Source organism: Genypterus blacodes, unplaced genomic scaffold, assembly GCF_046128005.1.
Source record: "Genypterus blacodes isolate CSIRO-AG114 ecotype Tasmania unplaced genomic scaffold, CSIRO-AGI_Gbla_v1 ptg000076l_1, whole genome shotgun sequence".
NCBI classification, from domain to species: domain Eukaryota; kingdom Metazoa; phylum Chordata; class Actinopteri; order Ophidiiformes; family Ophidiidae; genus Genypterus; species Genypterus blacodes.
This window is the reverse complement of record NW_027466885.1, coordinates 4,251,650-4,260,955: the sequence shown is the minus strand read 5'-3', so window position 1 is coordinate 4,260,955 and position 9,306 is coordinate 4,251,650.

Here is a 9,306-nt window from a genome sequence, read left to right as displayed (position 1 = left end):
TAACAACAAATAGGGAACTACTTAGATTAATGATGGTGTGTCATGATTCTGTGCATTGTTGTTGTGATTCCTTCCATATATGCTTAAATCAACATGTTTTATTTAATACTCTTTGTCTGCATTGCCTTGCTATTTCTGTGAATCCTCCGTATGTTTACATTACATCACTGACCTCCAGAGAGGAAAATGGCATTTCTACACTGTCTGTTTGTTTAACTGAGCTCCCTCTGGCAGATCTTTACATTGACTCAGAGGTGATCCTTCCAAAAACAACATATTCCATAATGCTCGCTTTGCAGTAGAATATATAGCATTTGTTTCCATTGTTTGTATGACTTTATGGCTTTACAGGCAGAGTGTGAGAGTGAGTGAGGCTCGTTTCCAGCCAGGTGATAAAAGCTGATATAAGCACTGTATGTCACAAACTATACGCACTTCACAGGTTCAAGTTGGATATTCTCCAAAGCTGCGCGCTCTCGCCTGCGGCAGAGCCCGAGGAGGTTCCACGCACGGATTCTCATTTACACATCCACAGCAACCAAATAAGGTAGCGATCTCACACCGACACATCCAGCATTAAAGAAAAGTGACACGCGCACTCGTATGGAATCAAATCAAAATCTGAAAAGTTTTGGAGGACAAAGTAAATGATGTGCGGTATGTGTCTACAAGCCGAATGTGCGTATCCATGGAAACCGCCTGTCAAAAACGGCTTCTACAAAAGAGAAATGTGGGAAAATATTTAAAGCTTTACAAAACTTCAGAAAGCACTCATGATACGACCGGTGACAGACAATCACGCTGACTCAATCCCCTCTGGGAGGAATGTGGCTTCACACAACATGGAATTGTAGTCAGGCAAATAGGAGGCAAAAATACATGAAACTCTGAGAGACTCCTGCTAAATTTGGTCGCATTTCAACAAACTATTCAGCCGTTCTCACAAGGAACAGGTAGAGATTGTTGTTATAGCTTGGGAGGTCTGTATGTCTTTGAATGGACCATTATGGATCCATGAACACGTGTTAAAGCCTCTAAAAGCTCCTCTACATCAACCTAGACATTTAGTTTGACACAGATATGTTCACAATTGCCTCAGAAAGTGTCCTCCTATGACATTTCTAGAGAAAATAACAACATGGATCAATAAGGGTCCATTGAAAGACCTAAAGACCTGGATGAGAAGTACAAACACCTACAAAAGGAGACGCCTTACAGAGAAACAACCACAGAAGGAGACTTCAGATGGAATTGCTTCGGAAATCCTGACATTTTCTAACACCGCCCAAGAAGCGTTTGACAACCCAGAGACAAACAAACAAACATAACCTCTGTGGTTCCTCGATCACTCTGACCTGATAATGAGCGACTCTAACTGTTGCTAACCAAACATTTCAGGACATTAACCTCCACTAATGTGCGACTGTAGCTGCCTGCGAGGTGATTAACCCACAATAATGGACCATTTGGAAATGTTTGCCAATTCCAGTTGTTCAGGAAGAGTATCTGTGTGTGTGTGTGTGTTAGTCAGCATTGTGCACTCATTGAGATGCTGCTTTATTCTTCTTCCTCTACCGTGTGAGGCAAGCAGGCGATGGCATATCCACGCCGCTCTCGGGGATTTGGAGCGCAGCAGATAATGTCACACAGCCAGAGTCGCAAATTGAGGATTCTCGACTCGTAGCACAGCAGCCTGAAAACCACGTAATGTCAACTTTCAGAGAGCGGTGAGAAACACACACAGATGCATTTTTAAAATGGCAACGACTCTAAATGCGGCACGACTTAAAGCCAGAGAGTTACTGCAGATACTGACACAGTTTTAACCATCTGGAGTCTAAACAGTTGGAATTTTACATCGAAAATCTTCTCTTTTACATTTTGTATGATTACACTTAACCCTTACATGCTGCCTGGGCTTCAAGTGACCTGCCCTGATAAATAAGAGAAGTAAAAACACCATTAATTCATTCTTACATCCTGGAATTTAAGGACTTTTCATAAAGATGGAAGAAATCCAAGTTGTATCTTTTTGTTCATCTACGACACATTTCTATTTCAGATCAATTGTGACCCAAATATATTCAAATGCTTACAGGCAAAGAGTGAGGAGTCGGTGTAAAACCTGAACAATATAGCCTCTGTTTTTGATGCAAAACAGATTAGTGACACATAGAAGTTAATTATTAAGGGATGCTCAGGCCGACGGTGAAGGTAGATGACGGGGGTGTAAGGGTTAAAGTGTGGGAGACGTTTCATTAATTTTCTGATTCAGCGGATTCAAAAGGTTAACAGCCTGAGCTACACAGGTGGATCCAATTAAACAGGCTGATTGACTGATTGACTGAAGCCACGCCCCCTTATCAGTGTTGACACCTGTTTCCTGTCTTTAAATAGACATCAAAACCCTGAGGGAGGGTTTGTTATGATGCAAGGACAAAGACTGTGTTCTTAAATGATGTCATGTCAGGATAAGGAATCGGAGTGTCCCAAATGCTTCTTAGACTTTTGAAAAAAATATGTCGATGACCAGAAACTTTCAAGAAATGTCTCAGGCTCACACAGGCTCTCAACACAGTAAACACATTCCGCCCAAAATGAGCATGAGATGAAAGATTTGCAGCAAGTAAACAAACTAAATAACACATAATGTGATACTGTCGCCCCGTTCTTACAAATGAGTCAATTCCAGCCGAGAGAATAGAAAACAATGGCTGCCAACCCACATACGAGCAGTCACAGGACTCATTACATCCCACATAATGAGACGGAATGTGGATTTAACGCGCCGGTAAGGGTAGACAGGCTTTGTTACCGGCCCCCTTCAATGTTTTAACCAGGAAGAGGCGTCACTATGGTGTTACCTCATTTGTGTCTCGAGGAAGCGAATGCAAAAACAACATGATTCAATCTGATGGTGAATCTGCGCAATAAGAAAGTTGGGCAGTGTTTTAAACTTTAGTGCGTGTTCATGATCAATAAACATGACATATACGCTGGTCAGTTGATTAATCAGCTCATTTAAGTTCAGAGAGAGAAGAGAAGATTGGTGAAAATGCTGAAATCGTGCCGCACATTTAACGGTATAATGTTTCAGGAATTCTCCGCCCAATGGACCTGTGGTCTTTTCCATGGCCAAATTGTTTTTCTAATTAATTCAGAGACAACAACAAAACAGAATCCACCAGCAGAGCCAAATGAGGCAAACCAACTTAGATCAAAGAAGACCAACAAGTACAAATACACTTAATTTATACCCACAAGAGATAAATAACAGCGTGAGAAAGCAGGTATTCCATAACAGGCAAATAATCAAGGAATCTTGGTGTATCACAAGAAATAAAAAGCCTTACTATATACAAACATAACAAAGGTCAGTTTACGAGGTCTTTTCACAGAATTGACCAAAAACATCTCCCACTTCTCCTCAGCTCAATAATCCATTTTCCACATCTAACATAAATCCCGGGGTACTTTGTCGACGACGACGGCTCTCCATTTTGAACTCGTATTCATGACAGTGCGTTGGCTTATTTCAGATGTTTGAGGGCTGCTCGTGACTCACTCTGCCCTCTGAATCATTGATGCGATCGATACGGGGGTCCGAGCGCTGCTGCTGCTGCTGCACATGAAATCCAAGTCTGAGCTTTAGAGTGGGGGCAGGCGCGGTGACCACAAGCCATTGAATCACCCGTAATAATAGCCGGACGAGAGACTGCGCGGCGGATGATCGAGCATTAGGGAGGGGACGATGAAGAAATGCGTCTTCATTTGTCAAACCGCCAGCGTGGACGTAAACACCAGCTGCAGGTTGAGCCTCTGTGAGATTCTAGCCCTTCAGAGGAGGATATTGAACTTTATTCTGGACTGTTTATCATCGTTATCATCTAATGGCTGGAGTTGCTTGTTTTTTAAACTACGTGCTTCTCTGAAAAATAGTCAACTTGGAGTCCTACGCTGGAGTTTGACATCTCTGGCCCGAACCTCAACAGGACCCGTCCGTTAACGCCATGTTGGTCCGGGTTCTGACGTCATCTCTGAGATGCACTCCGTGTATCAGGCTCAGGGGTTTAAAGTAACAATGTTGAGTTTTCTCCAGGAATGTTCAGGCTCTAGGAGTTTCTGACGAGTTAAAGTCAGGGTCAGATTGTAACCTCTGTCGGGTCAGGGGTGGCAGACATACAGACTGATCCATCACACGGTGATCGTGTTCAGAATCAAAGCATTACACTAAGCATGTCCTGTTCTAAGGCTGTAAACAAAGCCAGCAGTCTCGATCTATGCACGCTCAAATGACTCTGTGGTTCATAATGTATGGATCCAGAGCCAAGTCTGCACTCCGTAACATATTTTATGCCTCGCCAGCCGTGTCGTGGTGCATCACACTGCCCGAGACCATAAAAAATGTTGTCCTACATCCTGCTGGTTTCAACGGGGAGAAAATAATCTTCTGGATCCAGCGTGACTAAAGGGTCCAGGAGCGTTTATGGACAGAGAGTCACGGGTCAACACATTTTGCTTCCTGGCGAGTCGGAACTCCCTGTAGATGGCGCCTGCAGCACAGCTTCACTCGCACTCGTGTTTGTTCACCTTTAACCCTCAGACGAAGTGATGCGGCATGTGGGAAGATGCAGCTTTTGCGTCGGAACACTGCAAGGTTTTCTCTCCCACGTTGACATTTAAGAATACAAGGACGGATATCAAGTGTTTGATGAATATATAAAGTGAATAATCTGCTTTACTACACGAGAGCTGTGTAATTAGTAGGGGGTGCTGCACCACACAACAAATATAATACACAGTGACAGTTAAAATTACATGCAGAGATTCAGTAGTATTTCAACATCCGAAGGACCAATTAGAATAATGTCCTCTCACGACTGAAGTTCCAGGCAGCCTGTGTGTCTGCCTGGGTCCCACACGCTGCGACAAATCTTTATGAACATTAATGGGCCGGGAGATCATTTCCAATATCTTTTACACGCTCTGTTGGTTAATCAGAGTTGGTTCAAAGGCATCGCTGGCACTGATACAAGTCACATTGTAGTAGTGGCTCTGGGACTGTTTCTCATTACGGCGACTTGGGAGTGTGATAAAACGTGAACTGACAAGTGTGTTTTTCACACCATCCGAAACCTAAATGTCTGCAGCGGTTGAAGAGCCCGAAGCCCGAGCTGAGCCGTTCGCTGGATATCGAAGCTGTCAGATGCCATTCACGCAAAGACGGGGAGGCTGTGTCGAGAGGAACCTGCGCCTCTTTAGATGTCTGAGATGCTGCAGGTGACAGAAACAGATCGGACAGACACTCGGATAATAGGGACTTTAACCAGCGACAGCGACAGTGAATGGATCTGTACGTAAACACAGAGACGGGTAGATGTCCGGTCGGTATTAAATGCGTCCAGGCCCGTGGCTGTGCTGGTTCCGCTGGGCTCCGACCGCTCGGCAGATTAGACAGTGAATTGTGTCAGCAAGCAATTATAGCGAGAGCTGAGCGGAGAGCATCATTATGCACCCTGGGTTCTCTGCTATTATAAGATATATAATTAACTTGCTATTTAATTAAAAAAATAAAAATCATATCCATGGCAATAAAAGGGGTTGATTGATAAGTCTGTGACATACGCAAGAGAGTGAGGGCTGTAATATTCTTCGAGGGAAGATATAGAAGTGGTTGGTGATTTTGCACCTCGGCTGAATATTCCAGAGGCGTCCTGCACAGATTCTATACATGTTCATGACTGTAGCTTTGAATTAGTTCGGCACCCACCTGACTCACTGGTTTGGCGCCCATATGTTGACTAATAAAACAGTCTAATGAGATGCCGTCTTCCTTGGATCTACACATTTACTGAACCTGACATGATTGGAAGAAAGTCAACTTGTGCATATGAGATTTCTTCAAACAATAGAGGAGCTTATAAAGAAAGGGGAGCAAAGAGGATAATACAGAGAGGATGTTCACAACCACATGCCTAAGACGCAATTGTTTAAGACAAAAGACAACATACAAATAGTGAAACGCAGAGAGGGGCCTTGTGATGGATGAGGAATTCAGCGTGCAACATGATTTCCCACCATGTAACTGTACAGCCAAGCAGCGACTCCATCACACTTTGTAGCAGAAGCAAGTCAAGGTGACATCTTACTATGCCTGGCTCAGAACTTATCAATCAACCCTTGTAAATGTGGAAATTCACTCAGGGATACAAACACGTGTTTTGAGCAATCATGGATTCTTGATGATGAATGTGAGAACCTATTTTGGTTGTGTAACACATGCGGCAGGTTTAAGTGCAGGCTGTAAATGATTTATTTTCTCCCTCGGATCTCGCCTGTTTTGGCACAATGTGCTGCCGTTGCCTGTGAGAGCAGAGCTCCATAATCTCGAAGCGACACGGCACTCTCCCACTGTGCTGTGAGACCGATCGCAAATGTTGCAAGCATCTTGATCTGTATGCGGGTCTGCTTCAGCCTGCCTCCCCCACACAGCGTGTTCCTCTGGAGGTAGCTCTCATTACCTCCTCTCACACTAAAGTACACTCTAAACTCTACCAACATCTGTCAGATAGACTATCATAAGGAGTGCTACTCTGGCAGCGCTCTCGCCGTGACCCTGTGTAAACAAAAACCTAACGAAACTTTAACTGATTCATTAATATATATATAGAAAGGTGGATAAAGACATTCTGCTCTCCATCTGTATGAACAGACTTTAATTTCCATAATCAAGAAAATGATTGCTTACCTCTGAAAAGTGCGATGAGTAGTTGTTAGGATAGTTGCTATGGAGTATGGTGTAGTTTCTATGGTGTGAGCAGTTTCTAAAAATTACATCTGAATGATTTTTTTTGATTAACTGGTTGAAACTGAATTGATATTTCAATGATGTTTGTCTTCACAGTTTTACAGACAGGATTTTTTCTGTAAGTGATATCATTATGTCGATGTGTACATTCAAAGACCTACAGACCTGCTAAGTACCGCAAACATCTTCTCACCTCTTAATAGAATCACACAAGTAAAACCTGCATTCAGAAAGACACAAACCAGCAAAACAAGGACGTAAATGTGTTTCATATCCAATGTCTAATTTGCTCATAAAACCCAGCAAACGGCTTCATATCTCCTGACTGTGGGAACAATCATGATGTTTATGAGAGAGATGTTTGTCTTCGATGTCCGTGGCTATAAAGGATTCATTGCGAGCGAGTTTACTGTGATTCTGGGGGGAAAAAAGCACAAAAAAAAAGTGGGGCAGAGGTGAAGTTTGCGTGTCATTCTCAGCATGTTGTGTGGCACATTTCCTCACTTGTGCTAATCTTCGCAAGGTGGCGCTCGGATTAGGGAATCAGGAGTGATCGCAAGGTAATCCTGCTCTTGTGTCTCGCAGGTAGAGGTCACGCGAGTTGGCTTAATGTGGCTTCCAACCACCCTGGTGCAGAAAAGACTCATGAAATGATTGTCATAATTATGTACACACTGTTTTTCTTTTTTCAAACTTTTAAATATTCCACTTGGCCATTGGAAAATCCATAAATCCAATCTGATGTGAAGCCCCCCCTTCCCCCATGCCAATCGTAGTCGACTTTCCACCCAGACCAATCGATACAATCCACTCATAACAACCCCGCAGCGCTGTGATGCATTGCAGACGGCGAGTAGCAGGTTGACTGGTGGAGGCGTGGGACTTTACCTCTGCGATTAACACAGGAGCTGAAATAAGTACTTCTATCACAGCTGTTTGAGAGGTTTCTCTCTCCGCTTACGACTCCTCAGTGACAAACCGACCTTTCCGCCATAAAGCGCAAAAAGCACAGAACGTTTTTCTCCAAAAACATTTTTAAATTATTCGATTGGTTTGAAGCAACTTTCAGGAAACAGCCCACACACAACTTTCAGACATATAGCTAAGGGATGCTCCTACACTAGCCAGACACACACACACACACACTTATATAGCTCCTATGAATATACTGTACTGTGTCATGCATGCATATGAGCAACATATACGTAAACTGTATGTAGATTACTCATAGGAATATATTACATTGATATATATGGTGGTTTGAAAATTGATATATGTAACTATAAATACAGCAAAGATGGGCTGTAAACCAAAATTGAGCACATGTAGCCTCATTAAACCTATGTGTATTGTATGTGTCATGATCTTTATGATGTTACATATGAAGATATGGTCTTGTTACTTAAGTTTTTACTTCTTACCTAAGAGCAGAGTTGAAAGAGAAGACACAATCCTCTGTACTGTTCACAAAGTAAAGGTTTGTGTTGTAATATAACTTTCAAGTTTCCTTCTTTGTAGTTCTCACAGGTTCTGTTTCACCGTGGTGTAGTGTCTTTTTTTCACCTAGACTCATGTGTATATTGCATTTCTAACTGGGAGGAAAAGATGCAGAAATGTTAATGTATAAACAACTCAGACATCCACACCTTTTCTCTTCCAGGGGTTTTGTAATTTAACCTTTTCAAACAAAGTTCAGCTTGTAAGTCTTGTAAGTTTTTTTTTTAGCTGCATTTGACATGGTCGACCACAACATACTACTAGACAGACTGGACAACTGGGCTGGACTCAATGGCCCAGTTCTTAACTGGTTTAAAACCTTTTTACAAGACTTCAAATCTGAGAGAACAAAGACGGCATCCACTGTCTTACTAGCTAAATATAATGTGTTCAAAGACGAACGATTACATGTCATTGCTCAGCTTGAATTACTTTCACTGAAGATGTAAAAACAATGACAGAATCAGCTTACTATCACCTTGAACATAGAGCCAGATGAAGAGGATTTATGTCAAAGCATGACCTAGAAAAACTTGTGCATGCATTCATCAGCTTCAGCTCATTCAGAACGCCGCTGCTCGAGCTGTGACTCAAACTCCGAAAGCAGAGCACATCACTCCAGCCCTCAGATCACTGCACAGGCTGCCTGGATTTCACAGGATTGATTTTCAAAATGCTCTCACTGCTACTCAGGCCCAAAATATATCTCCGACATGCTTCTGTCGTAGGGAGCCTGCAGACCTCTCGGGCCGCCTGGTTCTGGTCTGCTTTCAGCTCCCACAGTCAGAACAAAGCACGGTGAGGGAGCGTTTAGTTTCTATACTCCACAACTCTGGACACAGCTTCCAGAGGATCTCAGGTCAGTAACTGTAAAACACTCTCTAAACCAGCCTTCAAATTGTCTTTTTAGCACTCCTTTTACTTAAACCTAATTAATCATTTCCACTTTAGAATATTTTCCTCGACTTTACATAACATAATATTATATTTTACTGCATTTT